Source organism: Gavialis gangeticus, unplaced genomic scaffold, assembly GCF_001723915.1.
Source record: "Gavialis gangeticus isolate Ggan-Ray unplaced genomic scaffold, GavGan_comp1, whole genome shotgun sequence".
NCBI lineage: Eukaryota > Metazoa > Chordata > Crocodylia > Gavialidae > Gavialis > Gavialis gangeticus.
In genome coordinates this window covers 45551830-45560747 of record NW_017729025.1, presented here as the reverse complement: position 1 = coordinate 45560747, position 8918 = coordinate 45551830, and the positions used below count along the sequence as shown (strand labels likewise).

Sequence of the window (8918 nt, the reverse complement as noted above, 5' to 3'; positions counted from 1 at the left end):
GCCGCCCGCAGCCCGGGGCAGGACGGCCGCGGGGAGCCGCCGCTCGCAGAGCCGCTGGCAGCCAGGGATGAGTTAAAAGCCTCGCCTGACTTTGCCTCTTGGAAAGCTTTAGGTTGCAGCCCTGCCTTCCAAGCATTCTTCAGCCCAGAAATGTGGGAGGGACTCCAGGAGAGGGGGGGGGAGAGAGATGGCTATCAACTGAATTCATTACTGTAAACATCTCCCTGGGGTGTCAGGCAGGCAGGAGAGCGAGCGGGGGGGAAAAGGCACGACTCACATTCCCGGGGACTAGTCAGATCGGAGGCATCGCTGCAGCGCGGAGCAGCCCGCGCCGCCGGAGCGCCGGACAGCTCGGCCCGGGCGTCCCGCCTGCCTCCTCCTCCGGCTCCGGGGAAAGCTGCCGGGCGCGAGCCAGCTCCGTCGTCTCTGAACCGGGGGAGGGAGGGCAGAGAAGCGCGGAGGGAAAGTGCGTCGGGGATGCCAGAGCCCTGGGCTGCGCGTTGGAGGAGGAGGTGGAGGAGCAAGGGGGAGGATGATGCCGCTGCCTCGTAGGGGAGGCCGGAGAGAGGAGCAGAAGGGATCGCTCCGGAGAGGCGGCACAGGCACGCGCCAGCCTGCGGGGAAGCGGACCTGCAGGACGGGCTGGGGCTCCGGCAGCTCCCCGCCCGCGCCGCACTGGATACTGCAAAGGGCGACAGCCGCCGCCAGCCCCGCGGACAAGCAGCAGCAGCGCCCGCCGCAAAAGTTTTGGTGCGGGGGGCAAAAGGCGCAGAGGGGGATTATGATCCGTGCCGGACGAGGACTCCCAGAGCCTGCCAGGTAGAGTTGGGATTTCATTTCTCTTCTTGTCCCTGCTCCTTCCCGTGCCCGGCACTTTGACGCTTCACACCCCGCTCCCGCCCTCCCCACCGCAACTCCAGAGAAGGAGGGAAAGTTAATGATCTGGGATCAGGTTTTGTATCAGAAATATCACCAGCCATCTCAACTGTACGCGTGTGTGTGTGTGTGTGTGTGTGTGTGTGCGTGCGCGCGCGTGTGTGTGCGTGTGCTCGGCACACCCGCACACACACAGCGGCACAGATGTGGGAACAATATGTGACAAGTGCTCCGAGGGGCTCTCGCCTCTTCTCCGCCAGTTTGCGAATTGCAGCTTCGTGGCCGGCCTCTGCTCCGGCTCAATCCGAGCGGCTTTGGGAGGGATCGCGACGCGCGACGCTTCAGCAGCGCCAGGGACTGTCGTGGTCCTCTAGAGCCCGGTGGCACCTTAGCATCTCTGCAAAAGACCGACCCCCCCACACACATACACGCACACATCCATGCACCCCAAGATCTCTTCTTGGAAGAGCTTCAGGAAAAGCTGAAGGGAAACATCACGATTTCTAGAGTCCCCCTTGAGCTGTAATTTTGGAGCGGTGTGCGTGGTGGATGCAACCTGATGGGGGGGGGGGAGGGGCAAGGAATCCATTGGGAAAACAGTAACTTTAACAGAAAATCTTAGACTGGAAGAAATACTAGCTGGCTCACTGCTGACAAGCCTAAAGAAACCCAGGTGGAACAGGCAAGAGGAGGGAAGGTAAATGGCACCAGAATTCATCGGATCCCTATCAATTGCTCCATAAACGCGGGGGGGAGGATGGGGGGATTGTCTGGAGAGTTCCAAGTACTCAGCAGCCCCAAGTCATATAGAGGATGATCAATGAAAAGCGTAAAAATAAAAATAAAGGAAAGGAGGAAGGGAAAATAGAAAAAATAAATCAAAGAGCAGAAGAGACCTCTCCAGTGGGAGATAAAAGCCCATTATAAAATCAGCAGCAAACTAAGGGAGAAACCATTCACCTTCTTGTCAGAGTGGAAATCAGTCAACAGGAGCTTTTAATTAATTTTAATGAAGGAAATCTGTTTAAAGCTTACAATAAGATCATAAGTCCAAGGCACAAATCCGTGTAAAAGCCTGTATGGTGTGTAGAAGGTGCTGATTAGATTTCTTCAACTGCTGCTTTTCTGGCCATACAGATCCCTTGCTAACCAGAAAGGGTGGGTTGCAGAAGAGATATTTATGAAACCTAGCCAGCCTTCTGTATCTCCCTGTCACACACACACAGGTTTATTTACTGCATCTAACTTCTCAGTGCTTATAAACTAATAAAACCAATTCAGATTTCAAGACTGATCTAATACAAGGAGCAGCAATCCTACAGTCCTCGCTTAGGCAAAACTCCCACAGACTTCATTCACTGACAGCTTGTAGTCTCTGCCAAATGCACCCTTTATCCAGAGGATCCAGAGGAAACGCATTGATAGGAGTATGTATTTTTGGAAAGGAAAAGGAGGAAAAATGTTCTGGCATTTTTCCAAATTGATTTCAGGCTACTGCACCAATAAATCTCTCTTTCTGTTTCTCTTTCACCCCCTTTCTCTCAATCCCTTAAAGAGTCAACATGTGCAATGCTATCACTGGAGCATGGCCCTGCCTCACCAAGCAAGATACAACAGATGTGCTCTAAAAACTCCCATTTCCAAGTTTAAAAGAAGTATGATCATAAAATCCTATAGTTGCTCTTGCTCTGGGAAATAATATATATAAAGAGGAGGAGGCATCCATATGGAAATATTGGAAGAGTTTCAAAATATATCTGCTACATGCTTCTGCTTTTTGCCTGTGAAAGGACATTGCACATGGACATTGAACTTCTTTTCCATTTGTAGTAGAGTTGCCATTTAAAAAATTATTCTCTAGCCAGACATGGTAGCAAGGCTGTTAAAAATGTGACAGTGCAGGCCAGAAATTGTGTGAGTGGAGCATTTCCAATCACCGTGTCAATATTATGCTGATAAAATTACCTGACTGAAACTCTCATCAGTGTTCTCCAAAATCCAGTCCTGTAACGACAGAGAACTTGTGTTGGAATGCACCCCGTGTTCAGAAGGGATCCATCCTCCCCCTCTTTTCCTTACATACACACCCCGCATTTCATTTGGTGTGATTTTATCTGTTTGCCTTTGAGGGTCTGGATCTAATTTGAGCCACTGTTACAAGTCACATTTATATCCTAGCCTGCTGGATAGTTTGATTTAGGATTTAGATGCATCTCCCTAAAGCAACCCTACACCCTCCAAGTTGGAATCTGCATTACATAGGCTATGGTTTCAGTTGAGAATCAGGAATGTGCTAGTCTTTAATTGCTTAAAATAGCAAATAGCTAAAGTGCAGGATCTCATGAGGTCTGACTTGTCCATCCCTTCTTAAAGGGAGGGTAGTGCGTGTGTGTGTGTGTGTGTGTGGGGGGGGGGTGCTGCACTTTACAAACCCCAGAAAAACCACACAGGAATTCATATATGCCGCAGTATCAGGCTTTTTATGAACTGCACTTTTTGTTTAATAACCTGGAAAGAGGGCATACTTAAGATAATATTGTTTCTGTGAAGGTGAAAGTTTCCTTAATCATCTCTGCTACCTCTTCTTTAATCTCATACCAAGTTCCTTTTCTCACTAGATTACTTTCATATAAGTTTGTGGCTTCTACCACACTGATTCAAATTCAGTCCATTAGTGACCTCTATCTGTGAGAAGTGTACAATCAATGGTGGTTTTTTTCCTCTCTTTTCTTCTTGAAAGCAGATTGAAAATGCAGTCTGTGAATTGCTTTGCTGTTTCATACCTGCAAATCACCTCACCTGCAACCCCCAGAAGTAATGTGCTCTATTGACAATGTAATTTAAGAGCATTTTGAAGAAACAGACAAACAAAAAAAATCCAAGTCTAAATAAGTACCAATAACTTCAAGAACACTAGGCATCTAAGACAGCTGTTCCAGGGAGGAATGATAATATGATCAGCATTCATGAAAAGGAGGATTAAGTATTAGTCAAGGCTAATAATGAAAGCAATACATTTTTGTCCACCTGATGTTTAAAAAACCTCCCAATTGTAAGTGAAATTTTATTGCCCCTGAGTGCTTACATAACAACTAAAACTTGAAACACACTCAGACCAGATATACTGTAAATAGAGTTTATAGTATCAGGGTTTTCTTTAAAAAGAGAAAAAAAATGCAGCTGGGTCTAAATTAGGAATACATGCTGGAAAGCAATGATGGGGAGCCGGGTGGCTTTATAAACAGATGGTATCTTTTAGAGGTTTATTAAAGCCAGCTTCCCAATACTAATTTGTCTCTTGTATATCCACATCTATATTTCATGTTTTAGTTAATTACTGTGAACAGCAGTTGAGAACTTAAGAGCAGCATATTAGCTTGGTGGGAGAATAGCATTGTTTTTACAAATATAATGTTGTCAGGTGTTTCTTTTTTCTCCTTTTGGGCAGGAGCCATTCTGGAATTTTTATTTATTTACTCGCTAAAGAAACTGAAAGAGTTCAAATTGCCTTAGAGATATATGCAAAATTGTATTTTCTTTTGGAAAATGTTATGATTTTTTGAAAGAATGGAAAGGTACCCTATCTAGTTATTATTTTGACAAAGGCTAAAATAACATACATTGAAGATATGATGTTTAATTCCCCCAGCACAGTGTGTGACCTATCCCTTTCAATTAACTGAGTTTTTTTTAAAGAAAAGGAACCATAGAAAGAGTCCTGAAACCCTATTCTTTGGAAGGATTGCTTTATTTATTTATGTATTTCCTCCAGAAAACAAAATCATCTAATCCACTGTTTGTAACTGTGGAAATATTTTAATGAAAATTTTTTCCCCTTAAATAAATCTCAGTTGCAACAAGCGGTGAAATCTCAAAATGGTGTAAAGAATTTGTGATTTTATGTGGATAGTCAAATTGTTGGACCCTTCCCGTACCTTTCCATTTTTATTATTGCTGTACACAAGTAGCAGTCTTTATTTTCCTTTGATTCTTCCTTATGACATGGCCCTTTGAACTGAATCAAATCTAAACACCAGCAACCTTTTAAAACCAATCTATCACATTCTGCTCAGGATTCCAGAAAACTTAATGATTCATAAAGAGATCTGTAAAACATCTTAAAAAAAAGAAATCTTGTGCTTGTAGCTTTGCTACATAAAGGTCTATATATTATACTTCAACTTAGAATTGTGTTATTTTTTTATTTAAAGAAACCTTCTCCAACTTAGTTTAATGTGAAGGTGTGTTTACATAAGTATGTAGACTCTAGTGTTCCTGCTTCACTCAAGAGAACAGTATTGTTGAAATGGATCCCCCCGCTCCAGACTTTACTCCAGCAAAACTCCTAAGCACTTCAAGCAACTCAGGCTACACTTGCTGGCAGGCTCAAACTTGACTGGTGCTGAACTCACTTTAGCCCCCAATTAAGGGAGTGGAAAATAAAAGGTGCTCTGCATCTTACAGGAACTGATTGGCACTTTGCAAGATCTGGCCCTTAAAAAGAATGAGCACCAAAAGGTCATGGATTTCAAGTCAAAAGGCCACTTTCATAATTATTAATCACTGGCCAGCTATTCAACTGATAAATTAATAAACTAATTCTCCGTGACAGTTGTGGGTTAAAGACTACAATCATAGAAAGTGAAACAAAAAGAATAATTTTGAAATATATTTGGGGTGATACCTTTATAAAGCCTAGATAATTTAAGGTCTGATCCAACATACACTTACTTTTGTGAGACCTGATCCTAAGTGAGAGTTTTCAGACGACCCATAGATTCCTTCATTATTGCACTTCTCAACACACTTTATATGGACTACTTAGATTGGCTTTGTTTTGTTTTACTTTGTAAACCAAGTATTTTTATTAATTTTATGGATACTTTAATTAAGATCCTGTCTACCCCTCCTCAAAAAATGGACCCCAAACAAACATCAAATGAATTTCCCTTTGACGAACTAGTAGCTATGATAGAATGAAGTCAAGTCTATTATATACTTTTTGGGGGTTGCATTCTGATCAACATCAGTGAGTACGAGTGAAAAGTACAAGCCATAAGATAACGGAATACGGTACTCAACATAGTTGCTCATAAAGCTGTTCGGCCTGTATGCACAGTGATTTCTGCCTTCGGCAACATCTGTGCTAGTTGGTACTAGGCGTTTGTCCTGCAGTACCTGCTATAAAATGTACACAAATAGTACATGACCCACTGAAGCCAGCAAAGGTCACAGTCCTGAATGGAAAGCATTATCAACACCTTATCAGGACTGAAATAGATTTTTACTGTAAGGTAATGTCATTTCCAACTGCACCTGGCAGTTCATGTCACTGCTTAACCAAAAAACCAACAGGGAAAGTTAGATTAAAGAGAATGTTTCACTTCTTCACCACAGTCCCTGTCCAACAAAATTAATTCAAAAGTAGTTTGAGTAGTTCCATAGCACTAAATGAGACTTCTCTGATTAATACTTATTACTTGCAGGGGCAATAGTCTTTTTCATAAGACTCTGGACTGTGGACCAAGGTTGTAAAGTTTTGAGTGCTCTCACATCTCAGGTGGGATTGGGCCTCTTATGTGTATTATTAATATGCCACCTATATTTATGTGTTCCTTCTTTTGGTGATTATTCATGAACAAAGGGCTTGCTTACATACAAATGTTATTCTTTTAACTGTAAAACTAAAGATGGAATAATTCCAACATTGTGACTCCAGTTATATCCATGTAGTTTATTCCCATAAAGGGATAGAAAAAGTCACAGTGGCACAAGATACATTTATACTAATACCACTGTGTTGACACTAGGTTTAGACTAGTAAAACTGTTAATAAAATGTCAGGCCCCCAAAGAACACAGTTATATGGGTAAATGCTGTGTATAGATCAGACAATATCTTTGCAAACCCTAATGGGGGGAGGTGTATACACACACGTACATATACATATACATATACATATACATATACATATACAGGGAGTAAATAATCAGGATCCAGTGTCCTATTTTGTGTTTGGAATGTTGTTTGTTAAAAAAAGTGAAGTGTTTCAAAAATTGGGAACATAGATTAGAAATATTTTAGCATCTCCTTATACTTCATCCTGGATGCAGGCCAAGGAAAGGCCTTGTGCGTAGGCAGTAACTCCAACATCACTGGTACCCCATTGTCTGCATGTGTATTCTTAATGAGATAGCTACATAAGACCAGATCCTGTTTGTCTTGCTTTAGTGAGCCACCCCGTTTAAAGAAATGGTAAAACAGGACTTGTTTGTCTCCTTATCCTTAACCACTTAGTCTTTAGGGATACTTACAAGTTCTGTTAGACTGACATTTATTTCCTAAACTGTATCAGTTGGAAAGTTAATGATCACTTGCTAATAAATAAGTAGCCCAGAAATGTCTGTAGCTTTATCATTTCACTACCTAAAATGTTTGCTTTGGATCATGGGGTTTAGAAGCCTCCAGCCTAATGTATTATTGGCCCACATGCATATTGCATTTGTTATTGGTTTACTATAAGTAGGCCCTGTGTTATTAATTGAGTCATGGAAGCTAGAGATGAACAAGACCTATTAGGTCATCTAGTTCACCCTCTAACAGCTCAGGATTTTCCCCTGCAGTATTTTCCTTGGTAAACTGTCCAGTCTCGTTTTAAATGTTTCAAGAGATTTCACCTGAGACATTTTGTCTTCTAAAGTACCCAGAAGAAATGAATTTCACTTTTTCCATTTGTTTCCTATTGTGCATTCAAAAAGTGCTACTGTCCAGGATGCTACATTTTGGTACCTTTAAAATGAAATGAGCAAAGGCCAGGCTAAAAACAGTTACCTAATGTTGCAGATGAGTACACTCTGAATGAATTTAATAGCATAGAGAAAAAGAAGAAAAAAGAAAAAAAAAGTTCTTCTTAACAGCATTGCTACATTCTTTGTATCAATTTGTATGTGCCCAACAGTGATCTTTGAAATAGCTCATTCTGGCTCTGTGCCATATTGCTCAATGAAGAGGATTTTTTTAAAGTTGATCTTCAGTTCAGCAGTAAATTGTAAAATGCATCATGCCAGGCATAGTCTTTTTTATTTGAGAAATTACTTCCATCATTTGGAAAAAAAAATAATTTCAGTGCCTTTTGCTTTACCAGTGGTATATAACACAATAACAGTCTTTAGTCAGAGAGAAAAGTGTCTACTATTACAGCTCTGAAAATGGTTAGGCAATAAGGAAACACAATGGACATTTCTCTCTTTCAAATTCATACTCTGAGTGCTACAAACAGTGCCAAGTCTCCCATTACCACCTACAGACTGTTTTCATAGTCTCTGCAGCAGACCAGCTGACAGTACTGTTGCTTTAATTGCTTTATTCATGTGCTGCTTGAAGAATATCTTCTAGGTATGAAATATTGTGTATAAAGAATTACCTATGTGTATATACTTAGGTATACATACTTACAAACCACACACAAATGCATCTCCACACAGGAGCAAGAAACCCTTTGAGAGATTCTGAATGGTAAAGGACCACTGAGCAAGTTCATTTCCTTGTGATTGTGCAGACTAATTAGCTCATATCTACCATCAAACATTTTATTGGACTAGGTGTGACAGGGGAATTAGTGATATCACAGAATTTAGAACTGGAAAAGACCTATTCGATTTTCTCATCTGTTTGCAGTTCTCCTCTCCCTTACTGCTGTGCTTAATCCAGGTTTGTTCCCAAAAGCAATGCTTTATCTAGTACAGTTTGTAGTGAGTCGTGCAGCTACATTATTACCATTTTCTTTGGAAGATACTGGGTCTGTGGATCCACCTTGTTACACAGATATATCAATAGTGTCCCTCAGACATTGTAGTGAATTATACAAATGAAATACCAGTTTGAGAGAGCAGGGAATCAAGCTCTAGTGATACCTTAAGGCCAACAAGAACATTGTTTTCATTCTGCATGGAGATTTTCTGATCAATAACTTTTAGTCTCAGTACAGACATTCAAAAAGCCCATGGTGGAATCGATCTGTTACATGGTTTTCTGAAGCATAA

General features: G+C 41.5%; 1 protein-coding gene across 1 annotated transcript in view; it reads left to right on the top strand.

Annotated features, from left to right (window-relative positions):
- The first annotated feature begins 372 nt into the window (after nt 1-372).
- FLRT2 (fibronectin leucine rich transmembrane protein 2) overlaps nt 373-8918 on the top strand; it is a 75454-nt gene continuing 66908 nt past the window's right edge. Inside the window, exon 1 of the mRNA XM_019518696.1 lies at nt 373-819. The gene's annotated coding sequence lies outside the window, so the exon portion shown is untranslated. The remainder of the gene's footprint in view (nt 820-8918) is intronic.